Source organism: Dermacentor andersoni, chromosome 6 (genome assembly GCF_023375885.2).
Source record: "Dermacentor andersoni chromosome 6, qqDerAnde1_hic_scaffold, whole genome shotgun sequence".
Classification (NCBI taxonomy): domain Eukaryota; kingdom Metazoa; phylum Arthropoda; class Arachnida; order Ixodida; family Ixodidae; genus Dermacentor; species Dermacentor andersoni.
The window spans coordinates 137,940,850-137,953,925 of record NC_092819.1 but is presented as its reverse complement, the minus strand read 5'-3'; the positions used below and the strand labels follow the sequence as shown (position 1 = coordinate 137,953,925).

The 13,076-nt window shown below is 47.3% G+C and overlaps 1 long non-coding RNA gene across 2 annotated transcripts in view; it reads right to left on the bottom strand.

Moving 5' to 3' along the window:
- Positions 1-560: 560 nt before the first annotated feature.
- LOC126523582 (uncharacterized) overlaps positions 561-13,076 on the bottom strand; it is a 29,828-nt gene continuing 17,312 nt past the window's right edge. For both annotated transcript variants that reach the window (XR_008610804.2, XR_008610803.2), the window contains 5 exons: positions 11,579-11,687; positions 10,205-10,447; positions 6,764-7,010; positions 4,546-4,640; positions 561-1,180 (listed from right to left, as the gene is read on the bottom strand). This is a non-coding gene — a long non-coding RNA (uncharacterized lncRNA). The remainder of the gene's footprint in view (positions 1,181-4,545; positions 4,641-6,763; positions 7,011-10,204; positions 10,448-11,578; positions 11,688-13,076) is intronic.

The window sequence follows — 13,076 nt, the reverse complement described above, 5'->3', positions numbered from 1 at the left end:
AAAGCTAGGGAAACGATGAAGCATGTTTTATTAGAATGTGAAGACATCTGCCCAGCGGTCGATTTAGGCACCAGTGTCCTCCTTGAATCCCTTGGGTTCAGCAAGAGCAGTGGAAAAGAACATGTCCGCAATAGGGATCCATCCATCCGGTGATTTTCTCAACGCACGTTTGCCTCTGCGAAAGCGCACGAACACCAAATCACAACCGCTCCGGCCCTGACACCGTGCGATCACCTCTACTGTCGCAGTATGCTCCTTTCAGGCGTCAAAATGTGGAGCAATAGAGAGAAGACGTGTGCAGTATAGTTGTCTGCACAAATAATGACTGGCGTATTAAGTAACGCGACTTAATCTGTGTGATCAAGTGCACGTGCCGTTGCTACGTAAGGACCGCCTTTGTTGCTGGCAGCCCTTCGCGCCCGGCTTTCCTCGAGGGTTTGTATAATATCAGAAGGGAATAACTTTGCGTTACAGGGCCAGCGTTAACTAATTTAGACGATGCGTGGATAGCTTTTGTTTACGTATTTTACGTGTTCAAATTCACATTTATTCGTTACGCATCGCAGAGCCTTCGAGTGGTAGAAATTACATCAAATGCTCAGTCCATAATTTACCCACTACTTGCTGGCAGCGCACCAGGACCCTAGCTGCAAATTTCCTTTTAGTGCTGTGAGTAGGACATTCTCAGCGACATAACGAGTAGGTGTGGTGCATCGTGTGGTGGACATTGACCCGAAGAAAGGAAGGACGGAGAAGCGCTCGCTCCCTTTAGGCAACGCTGAGACAGCCACGTCGGGCTGTCTCAACACTAACCGAAGTAGGCGCAGTTAAAGCAAGCGCTGTGTTTGCGTCTCTTTCCATTTTGCATGTGCGCATGTCGCTTTGCACTTCAGCGCAATATGATTTCAGCGCAATATGGCGCAACAAGCGCACACCGTCACACTCGTCACACACAACGGTTCCCGCAGCCACCCGTTGCAATATCTTTTTTTTTTTTCGTAACCTGCGATTATAGGAGAAGCCAAGCGTCGGCAGCCATTATCGACAGTTTCAAAGGTGGTTACGCAGCACTTACGACTCTGGCCAGGTCAGTCTTTGTGCTCCTGGTCGCTCCTGTCTTCGGTGACCTCGTGTCGCTTCAGACGGCATCGCTGTTCGCTTTGGTCCCGCCCCATTCCGCCTGCACATCACAATTGAGTAACACGTTCTCTGTGAAAACCTGACGTGAGAATGAACAAGTTTACTGATCCATAAAGACTCAAATTACGATTCACTGTTACTTAAGAGGAAGCTTTAGTTTGAGCCCAACTCCGGCGCGGCCTATTCAAATACATGGAAAATGTAAAAACGCTTTTCTAAGATAACCCCTGGAGCGATTTTAATGAAATTTGTTGCATTTCAGAGATAAAGTTAACTTCTAGTGACTGTTTGAAGCGGATTTTCGTTTCAGGCCTGAATGTTATTGAAAGGATATTCAGAAACTCGAAAGCTCCAAGAACACAGAAGCACGACGTTTACGAATAAATAGCGCTCCTTCAATAACAGATATCGCGACTCTGTAAACAGCGTCCGCTAGATCATTCAAAGCGGAAAGAATTCAATATGTTAATTTATCTAATAATTGAATCTTTTATGTTGTGTACAAGGGTTCGGCGAAAGCTGTATTTCTATTTACAAATATTTTTTTTTTTAGATTCACGTCTAACTTATAAATTTTGTCCGCTTTAGATGGACTATCAGATGCAATTCACCGAACTGTGATAATATTTTTTATTGCTGAGTTACAGAGTTGTGAAGTTGATAGTTTCATTTTCTAGAAATTTGCGATTTTTGCCAATTTTTATTAAGAAATAGACAACTTAAATCAAAAATTCGAAACTAACATTCACCATTAAGTTTTATTTCTTTTAAATGTAACAAGCCTCGTCAAGTTTGGTGGAGTGCTTGCCGAGAAAAATTAATTCTCCTTTTACGTGTATATATATAGGAGGAACCGAGCTAAAGCTTCCTCTTAAGTTCATTGCGAGGCCCAGTGGAGTCCAGTGAACGATTGTTAGGTCAAGTGAGTCCTCGCAATTAGAGAGGGATTAAGTATCAATGTACTGTACAGTCAAGACATGGCTTATTATAAAAAGAAGAAAGCTTTTGATCACCTACGAAGAACACCGACACGTTAATTTTGACTGCATATAATTTTGAATATACTCAGTGGCTATGGTGTTGGACTGCTGAGCACGAGGTGGCGGGATCGCATCCCGGCCAGCGCGGCTGCATTTTGATGGGGGCGAAATGCGGAAGCACCCGTGTACTTAAATTTATTTGCATGCAGGTTGTCGAGAGTACCGGAGTCCTAGGACCACTACGGCATGCTTCATAATCAGAAAGTGGTTTTGACACGTAAAAACCCCGTTAAAAAATCAATGATTATATATATATATATATATATATATATATATATATATACCAAGCTGGTCTAGTTTACGGCTGTACTACACACAATGAACTGAAATATAACCACACCAAGTAGGTATAGAACGTTCAGTAATTTAACAGACGCTCAATGTTCGCGGTATTTTCCGCGCTACCACTGGGCAGTAGTGGAAAAATCGAATCGCGTTAACACTGAAAACCATGAGCACCGCCAGTAAAGGGCTCAACTGCATATTGAAAGCAGTGCACGGCAAAGCATGTGCAAAGCAAAACACGTGTACAGAACATGAACTGTACAACAATCAGATGAAGCCTGCCGGTTCGTCCTATTTAGAAAGTTCGCGTACATTACGGTAGCATTTATCATGCGAAAACGAACGTGTTTATATCTTGCTCGTGTTCTAAAAAAATTATGGAGTTTTAAGTGCCGAAACCACTTTCTGATTATGAAGCACGCCGTAGTGGAGGACTCCGGAAATTTCGACCACCTGGGGTTCTTTAACGTGCACCTAAATCTAAATACACGGGTGTTTTCGCATTTCGCCCCCACCGAAATGCAGCCGCCGCGGCCGGGATTCGATCCCGCGACCTCGTGCTCAGCAGCCTAACACCATAGCCACTGAGCAACCACGGCGGGTTGCTCGTGTTCTGAACTACAAGTTCTTTTTTAAAGGAATTGATTGTATATTGGGAGGATATGCAACGCCCCTGAGTAGTACTCCCGTGCAGCAACTTCATGAATGACCACCGCTTCACAAAGTCTGTAGAACGTAAGTGTACAAATCGAAACTTTTACCTCTTCGAGAGTTTTTCTAGCTTAAACCTGCTCTCACAACTTCTATGTAACGCCCATCGGGTATAGTATAGCGCGGCAATTTCGCCACATGAAATCGTCCTTCAAGTTACGTTCACTAAAATGAACATCAACGGCACTGTGCTACACTTCTTGCTGTCAATCATTTTAAATCGCATTCGTTTTATTTACAAGATTTGGGTTTTTTATTGACCTGTAAATTTATTATTGCGATAGCAATCACATGTACACTCCAGGCGCATTTCCGCCATCGTCCTCTCCTTCGGCGTTGGCGTCGCCGTGATGTTCTGTATGAAGCCCAAGTGCGAACGCCGTGGCCGCGCGCCGTATGCTGTAGGCACGAGTGAAAGCGCGTGACGGTGAGCCGAGGATGGTCGCTTGATCTCGCACGCGAAGGGAAGGCGTGGAGCAAGCACGCCGTCTTCCACCGCGCGCAAGGCATCGGGGGGTAAGGGAAGGGGGGGGGGGGGTGCGTTCAATTCTGACGGCGGCTGCATATGGCACGGCTGAGCGCGGCCGTACAGGCCTTATCTTGAAAGCGATCTGCGATGAGTATAGTCAGCCGCGTGGGCCCTGCCTTTAAAGCAGTCTGCGATGGAGACTGTGTGCTGACTGCCGATAGCTTCGTGTGCGATGCGTTCTCACCGCTTAGTTGACGTTGAAGTGAGGCGCAGTACGAACACCAATTCGCTCGCTGCTGCTGCCGCTATTCCTTCGACTGAGATGTGTTTATGTTTACCTGTGCCTGTTTAACACCACACTTCTAAATTTAGTTAATAAGCGAATGTTTACGAGTTCATACAGCCGACAAAACTTATCCTTACTTCGTATAGTTGTCTACTAATTTACCATCGCAATGGATGATTCGCCTTCCGGTCTAAACTGCTACTTTTTGTCATGCTGTTTTTATACCTTTTAACATTTAGATTTTAGTTAGGTTGATGAGTGACTTGCTTGTATATACCACTTTGTAGCAAGAGGCATTCCGATGAAGTTGCTTACAAACAAATTGAAAGATAAACGACTTGCACGGCTTCTTTAAGGGAGTCTTTTAAGCTACTCAGCTAAAGTTGTGACAAACCCCTGCCAGAAAAAGGGGCAGCTGGACTACCAAGTCATCCAAGTTGGCAGACACAGGGAAAGAGGCAAACAGCTGACGAAAAATGCGTGAAGTACGCTAAGAATGGTAATCCCATTTAAAATACGGGACGTTCTCGAAATGTAATGCCTTGCGAAGTGACGCAATGGAAGCGCTGCGGCGGCCATTGCTCAGAACGACACCATCAAGCTTAGACACCTACCTGCCAGCAGCTTCTTGGCATTTGTATGGCGCTTCCAGCGTCCCTGCTGCTCGCTCACGTGTTGCCCGACCTTCCCGACAGCCTTGGTTCACACGCTTGGGAAGCAAAAAGCAAAAACAGGGAAATGTGTTTGAAACCAACGCGATAACTGTTTACGAAACGCCACATTGAGATAGCAGCACTACAACTTTGGTAAAACTGCCCGTTCACTACACATTACTTTTTCTTCAGACACTGAAGACTGCATGCAGAAGGCCGCCTGCTCTTTCTTAAACCGAAGCTTTCTTTGCGAACCACCCTTCCCTCTCTCGCTGACCGTGTCTCGCGCCTACTGCTGCTGCTGATGGTGCATTTCTTCCGAATAGCTCACACTCTGTAGTGGGAAGGCGGCGCCATCTAAGGGCGATGGCTCACACTACTTCGGCCACAGTGGTGGGGGGTAGAGGGGGTAGCTGGCCTGCTCATGCGCATCATTGGCCACTGGTGCAAAGCCAGAGCGGGCGGTGACGCGGAGAGCCCCGATGAGATGGGAAAGAGGGCACCAGAGGAAATGGCCTCACATTGCGCATGCGTTGCCCCGCCTAGCAGCCGCGTGGACGGTCGCACCTGCGCCTCCGAGGGAAGGTCGGGAAACCCAAACAAATGGTGCAGAAAGGTGTGCTACTTCGGCGCCAAAACGCCGAATCGACCACCACGAACACATGTGATTAACCGTTATAATAGACGTGTGTTTCGTTTACAAGACATCGCATTTCCTCAATAAAATACCATAATAAAGCATTCGATTTCACTTTGCACTCGCATTCGATATGCACAAACACCTGTTTCAGCACTCCTTGCGTATATACGGAAAGCATTGCTGTATATAGATTTTAACAGGGCACGTTGGACCTGCGGCATTTTTTCGGTGCTCTATACAGATTGCAAAGCAATCAGGCTTCCCACATTGGAGTGCAGCCTACGTGGTCATGTGACGTGGAACAGCGTAATTGTTACACAGGGTGTCGCAGCTAACATTAACCAAGCTCTTAAAACGTCGCAGTTTCGCCCAAAAGGCGAAGCACCGATTTCGATAGCAAATTAGTAGATACCTATACGAAATACGGATAGCAGTATAAACCGCCGCATAAACTGGTAAACGTTTGCTTACAAACTAAATTAAAAAGCACGGTGTCACGCACGCAAGTAAACATGAACATGTAGCACACCATTACGAGCCACAATGGTCTGGTCACGAAACACGACGACGACACGACCGGCACGCAGAGTGTTCGCGAGCAGTTCAATCGGCGTAATCAGGCTTCCGCCTGATTGAGCGGGCTCAGCTAAACAACTGCAGCTTATGTAACCGTTTGTTTCGCACTTAATATGTCAGTCTCAGAAGCGCTAACATAAAGAATATGCACTGTCGGTGTTTGTTTTTTTTAGAGCGCAGCTCTTTGGACGCACGTCCCTGGGTTTCGTGGCGCCGTCGTCCCTCGCCGTAGCCAGCTCCGTAGCCGTCGCCAGCGCGCTGCTCTAGCTTTAGACAGTATTTATCGTAGTGTCATACCGATGTGTAGTCGTAGGCTTTGTAAAACAACTGCAACCGTAGCGAAAAAAAATTGCGTTGGGAGATTACCTAGGTTTCGCAGTTTCAGCAATCTCGCCAATATATCCACGAGCACTGACGCACACAAGGCGTTGACATAAATAGTACTATTGGCCGTGCATCTCCTCGGTCGCTGTCTCACCGCACGCCAACAATTATTCCAATAACATACTGCATCCGCGTTACCTGCTAACGTAAATAACACCCACTCCAGTGGCCTTCGTAATCTACGGTGCAGTTTCCGGACATTAAACCCCATAATTTGTTGTTTTTTTTTTGAAATCCTGCTTGGTATATTCACCCGGAGCTCTTAGAGATAGCAAACGTATAGTATAGTGTAGCAATGAGTACCACTAGTATACGAGGAATATTGTATTACTATAGTAGTTCGTATGGTACACAAATTAGCGTACCCTTACAACTAACATACCTCCTCTTCCGGGTAAAAGAGCGACAGCAACACAAGAAAAGTAGCCAGGAGCCACATAAAAATGTACATACATAAAAAAATAAAGATCTCTGCAAAGCTTACAGGGCCTGTTTTACAGGACGCAACGACAGCATTGCTCCGGTATCGAAACAATTCTGGGCGCGAATTAAGTTCCAAGGTGGCTACAATGAACTTACTGCACTGGGTAGGGTCGACCTTCCCCTAAGCGGTGGGCAGCCAGTCTTCGATATCCAGATGTGGGCCCGACGCCACCGCTGTTCGCTTCGGTCTCGCCCCCGACCGAGGTCTACATCCCCCGATGGCGATCGCCCTCGGGAAAAGTAGACGAGGGGAAGACGGTGGTCGCCGCGATCGCGCTGCTCCGGGGACCGTCGCTGCTCGCTCCCGTTCTGCCGCGACACCACGGTTCCTCCTCGACTCTGTCTGAAAAACATTTATTTAGATAGGTTTCGCATCAACACTAGGTGGGCTCCCCCTTACGGGAGCCCATTGGCGTCGGCCGCCGCCCGGGCCCGCTCGACCAAGGCCCGTTGGGCCGTCAGGTCAGAGCAGCCGAGCAGGGCTGCCTCCCAGTCCTCCCGGGAAGGGTTGGGTAGGGGGGTTAGATTTGGGGTTTTTTGACATGCCCATACCATGTGGAAAATGTCTGAGGACTTTTCCCCACAGTGCGGGCACTCCCCCGTGCAAGCGGGGTCAAAGTATTTTAAGGCTGCCGGGCACAGCAGAGTTTTGGTATAAAGGCGAAGGAGAATGCGCTGGCTTTGCCGCAAAACGTGCACAACAGCAAACGTATAACTACTCAGACTTGAACGTCACGGATTAGATATAATCAATCACTTGCAATCAGTCACCCTTCTCGCTAGTGTTGTAATTGATCGATGCTTTTTTGCGTGGCAACGCTAAGTGTCCTCGCCTTCTTTTCCTTAGGCTGAAAATGAAAAGCAAGGAGCACAGGCTTTTACGTTGGCGGATGCTACAATATGCTAAATGGCTAAGTTGTAAGGCGACAGGCAGTTCAAGGTGCCATGCTCCGCACTGTGGCAACACTGTGGCAACACTGACGTTCAGAAACTTGGACCAGTTGGTTGCAAAAAGCACGGGCCAGCGATTGCACGACAATTGCGCAGAACGCTAGCCGACGGCATCGACGCCAACTTCCTGTGCCCAGGTATCACCAGAAGCAGACCTCATAAATCTAAAATTTCCTAGATTTATGTATTCATGCTTAGTTCTTTCAGAAGTTGACAGTCTGCGCTTACAGCGCGAAAAAACAAGAGCGCTGAAAAACTCAGACACGCGTATCAGATGTACCTCAACTCACCTTATTATGCAAAGGTCATTGCGAATAACTTTCCATTGGCACTTAGTTGCTTACGTGCATGAAGTTGGGGTAGTAAATTCGTACCTTCAATTTTCCCGAGAAGTCGCGCATTATTATAAGTCGCGCATTATTATTTTGAAGTCACCTCTCAAAGTCGATATTGGTGGAAGTGATTGACTTGCCCTCGGCATTTGCCATATCTGCGGATGCATGCAGCACCCCTAGCGCTGTAGTCTACGTAAGAGATATTGACGAATCTTGTTCCAGGTCAGTCAATTGTGGGCTGAGGAGCACCTCTTAACTGCGTTGATTTAGGCTTTACAAAAACTTATCGGCGTTCAACACAAAAATCGCAGTCTACAACTTGCTCTCCAGCCCGCTGAAACCGTTCTTAGCTTGCGTCTGGAGATTGGTTTTCACTTAAGTTTCAGCAGATTACTTACTGTACCAACAATGTTAGACAAGATACAGTGTCAATATGGAACTCGTTCATCGGCTATTTTTGTTTTCTCACGCACCTGCTATTTACATCTGCGGTATAACCGAGGCCGCATCGTGTAACGATTTAATCTTTTCCTTTACAATATTCATTGCGCAAGTGGTTGATGCCGTCCCAGCCTACGACGATATGCACAATAGTAGGAATGGAAAAGTATAATCACGGTACAAAGGGCTAAGGTGTACAGATCCGTCGTTGGAAACTGCTCAGTGTTTTTAAAAAAATTCTTGGATGTTGCCACAAGGACGCCAGACCCCTAAATCGGCTCCAGCAAATTTATATCTAGGGATAACTCCCTAGAATTGGTACCACTGACCTGAGGGCTTATTTCGCAGGCGGCAAAATCACCCGTTTTGTTCCCAAACGCTCGCGTACGTCCTTGCTTTGTTGCAGAGTAGCAACCAATGATCTTGCATGTCTTGTATCCCCTGGGTCTCGTCGCGCCGCCGTATCCGACCATGGTACATTGTAAGCGCGGAGAGTATGCATTTTTGCGTCATGCCGCCTTTGCAACTGTCGACGACCACAAGGATTGCCTCTTCAGTGTATGTGTTCCTTCGTGCGTTCTCAATTTCGCTATATTCCGCCGAGTGCAAAAAGAAAACATCAGTTGTCAGTCGACATCTGTGTCGTTCTCCTCCTTGCTGGCGTCTTTTACGCTGTTTTCCCAATGAACTCCACGACGTGTTCCCAACTTGAAGGGTGAACATTGGTAACCGTGCGGCGCAAATAAACATTCATGGATGTCAATCGAAGTCTGTCAGCGCCAATGCGTTCACGGATTGCGAGCAGCACCGACCAGAACTCTATGTCAGTCTTTCGGTTCAGGTTGCCGGCATAACTGCCAGAACTTATTACGTCCAGCGACACGTATTTCCATAGTTAAGTACCTATTACTCATTCTCATTTCAGCTATGTTGTACCCTCCTAAGTAATTTTTGCTGTTTTCGGCGCAATAAAGTAAGTTCACGAACAGCATTTGCATTTGCCATATTTCAGAGTACAATAACGCGATACAAGAACGATCAAAAACTGAAGTCTCCATGCAAACTGATGCCATATTTACATATTAAAAGTTTCTCGCTAACCTAATTATGTTTCCTTCTAAACCTAACTTTTAATCTCTAACTCTAGCTTTTGTCTAACTTTTATTCTGATGATATCTCTTTTTTTTCCAGTTTGAACAAGATACCGAAAACACTACGAGGTCATCACCGTTCACACAGTCATGGCTTAGACACCAAATTTCGCTGAGGTGAGGCTATGTCTTTGACTACGAACTGGTTTTTGCGCTTGAAGACGCAGACTATACAATGGCGATACAAGACACACAAAGCGGTAATTACAGTTACGCATACTTACAACTTACAGCAATGCATAACCAACTCGCCCAAATGACCCCTTTGACATATCTTTCACATTGTAAACATTGTCGGCGGTTCGAAATATAGGATCTTGCAGCTATCTTAGTGCATCCTGTTTCGACTGTCTGCGGCTGAACGCTAGATGCAAAAAGTGCCTGATGGCTAGCAGAAATATTTTTGTTGTCACGTCAGGTGTTGATGCACTGAGTTAATAACTAATAATTAATAATAATTATTAAGTAAGATAAATCTCCAGGAAGCTTATAATACTCGTTTTAAAAGACGCAGCGGCATCAGTCATCCTGTACTAAAACTTTTCATCTTCGGTACTAGGCGCGAATATGAATTGTGACCAACTCGTCCAACAAGACGTAATAAAACATTGCAGAATTTTAGAAGCAAGTAAGTTGAACGGCGGCCAAGATAAACTTACTGCTCTTGGCAGGCTTGGCCTTCCCATAAGCCATGCACAGTGTCTTCGGTATCCTTATGTGGCTTCAGATACAACCGCTGTTCGTTTCCGTCTCGCGCGGGTCACGTTTATCGTCCGTGACGGCATTCACCCTCGCGGAAGGTAGAGTGTAGGCAATGGTCTCCACGATACCATTGCTTTGGTCACTGCCGCTGTTCGCTCCCGAGCTGCCCGGTCTCGCTTATCCACTTCCAACAGGCTTCTCTGCAAAGCGCGAAAAGCGGTTAAGGTATAAAAACAACGCGAGTGATGTTGCGCGCACCGGAGATTGCTGACGCTCAACTGGGCCGCTTGCCAGTGAAGCCATATACGCAGGGTGCTTCACGTAACTTGAACCAAGGATTTTAAGAAGAGTGGTTAGTCGCGTCTGAACGATATCAACGGCGTATCGCTTTCCGTCATGTGGCGCTCCTTAAGAGGTTTTCAATATTCTGCTTAAATAGTTAATTAAGATGAAATATGCAAAAAAAAAAATTTCACTATAGTGCCTGCCAGGTGCACTTCATTGCGTTGTACAGGGGATTCAGAAACGACTGATGCAATGTTTTGGCAACGTACATGCTGCGTGGCGATTTTCTTGCGGCATTTAAAGAAATTCCTCGAAATTTGAAATATAATCACGTCACTGCGCTTATGCGCTATCGTATTCCAGTGCTCTCAATCGCAGTTCCTGCGAAAGAACCGTGCGCGCGCACCGTGGCGAAGCGAGCGGCCGCGGCTTCACAGTGAGTCAGCATCTTTGGCGGTGGCACACCGAATCGAAGCGCCGTCGTTCCCGATAAGCGCTAGGCTCGACGCACGGTTGAGAGCGCCTTGTTCATTGTTTACTTCACTGCTTTCCCCTGACAGCGCATGGGTTCGTAGAGCAGCCGTGCGGCGTTTAAAAATATGCAGCAATATGAGCGAAGAAAGACAGCAGCGTTACTGAATGCAGGAGTGGGCGAGAGTTTGGAACAAGAGACAACGCTTGACATAGGTAGAGTCGACCTTAGTGGTATAGCGCTTCAGGAAAACTGCTGCTTGCCTTACTAGGTATATGCTGAAAGATATTTGCCGCTAAAAGGGCACGCACGTGTGAAGCTGGCTCCGTGGGAGGGACACGCGGTACATTTTTAGGAACTCTTTGCCACGATTTGGCGCTCCTCTTACCCTCCAACAATAACGAACGCCCTTATTGTAAAAAAAAAAAAATTATTGATAGCGGCAGCCAGAGGTTCGACAGCGAATCTGTCATAATCCATAAGTACGTACGACGTTATGCCGTCAGGCGAAGCCAGCCAGGCACTGGTAGCATATCGTGCCGGGACCTTCGAAAAACGGCCGTGTCAAACTTACCTGCGTCCTTCGCCACGAGCCAATGAGCCCTCGCCGGCGCCATTCCGTTGCCCCTAGCACGGTCGCTGTTCGCTCCTGTCCTGTCTCCCCGATCCTCCTGGAAGGGGTTCTGCTCAAAGCGTGCAAAGAAAGTAACCTATAATTAGTCTTACGTAAACAAAAACTAACGAATGATGATCTGCTTTGATGACAAAGACGTTCATGAAATGTGGTGATAGGAAAGACGAAAGAAGCGAGCGGTTAATTTTCATTAAATTCCAAGTTCTCCGATTCAATGCATAGTCCATTAGTCCACCTACAACATTTGTGAGAGTCATTCTAAAGCTACTACGTTATGGACATGGCGTTCATGGTTCAGGCTTATCACCCGTAGCGTGTCCTTGAAGCGGTTCAATGGGAGCACACTTTTAAAGAAACGCGTAGCGTACGTTCTCTGTCGCTCACAAACACGCATACGCATATTTGATAAGTGTTCAAAACAATGGCCCATCAACAGAACATCAACTGCAAACACATTTCGATGATAAGTCAAAAATAATTTCAGAACCTTTTCCCTACGGGTGTCTAAGTAGTTCCACGGCCAATGTAATGCAGGCGTCGATTGTCTGCAGTGGCCGAGGTTCTGCAACTGGATACGGACGCCCAGACAATTTACGTACTCACGCAGGAACTGCTGGATGGTGGTACCAGAGCAGAATGGCTGCTGAGACGTCTGCTTTAGACGTAGAACAGTAGGCAAAAGCTACGGCCTATCGTTCGACGGACTGCTGCTGTTTCCGCCTCTGCTGCCTTCCTCGAGCCGCCGCCTTGTCCCAGAATGGCGCCGCCTCAACGTTCCACGCTCGAGCCACGAGACTCTCTCGTGCGCCTCTTCTTCCACGTCTTTTCCCCGTGCCATTGCAATATCACGCGCGTGCCTTTGTCGCCATCGTCATCGTCTTCGTGTTGAAGCAGTGGCACGCGCATGGTAGCAGGAGCACGGTAGCACGAGCACATCGCGATAATTGCAGACACGGGGATCTTTTACTATGCGATTTTTACGCAACCTCCTCCGCGCCAATAGTAGTAGTAAATTCAAGGCTTACTCGCGACCCCGAAGAGTACAGAGACGGCGTAATCCGGCGCATACTCGTCATGACAAACAGTATTGCAATAGCAAATTATGAACATTCGAGGTGCGATTGCGCCATAGAGGTCGGCGCTCTCTCGCCGTTCTGCTATCCACGACGCATGCACGGCTTGCGCGTGGAGGATTAGGACTCCAGAAACGCGCGTTTGGCTCGGAGAGACGGCGCCAAGCTCACGCACCGTCACGGTGCTGGACAATGCTAAAAGGACCGTTCTAAGGAGCGTTCAACCTGCATTCAATATCGAATTCATTGCGTTCTTCTATATGTGTATTTTTTGAATCACTCCCTACAATGCATGGAGCCAGACACGCGCTCGCAGGGTCAAGAGCGTCGGCCTGGTCGACCGGGAGCAACGGATCGAGTTCCTG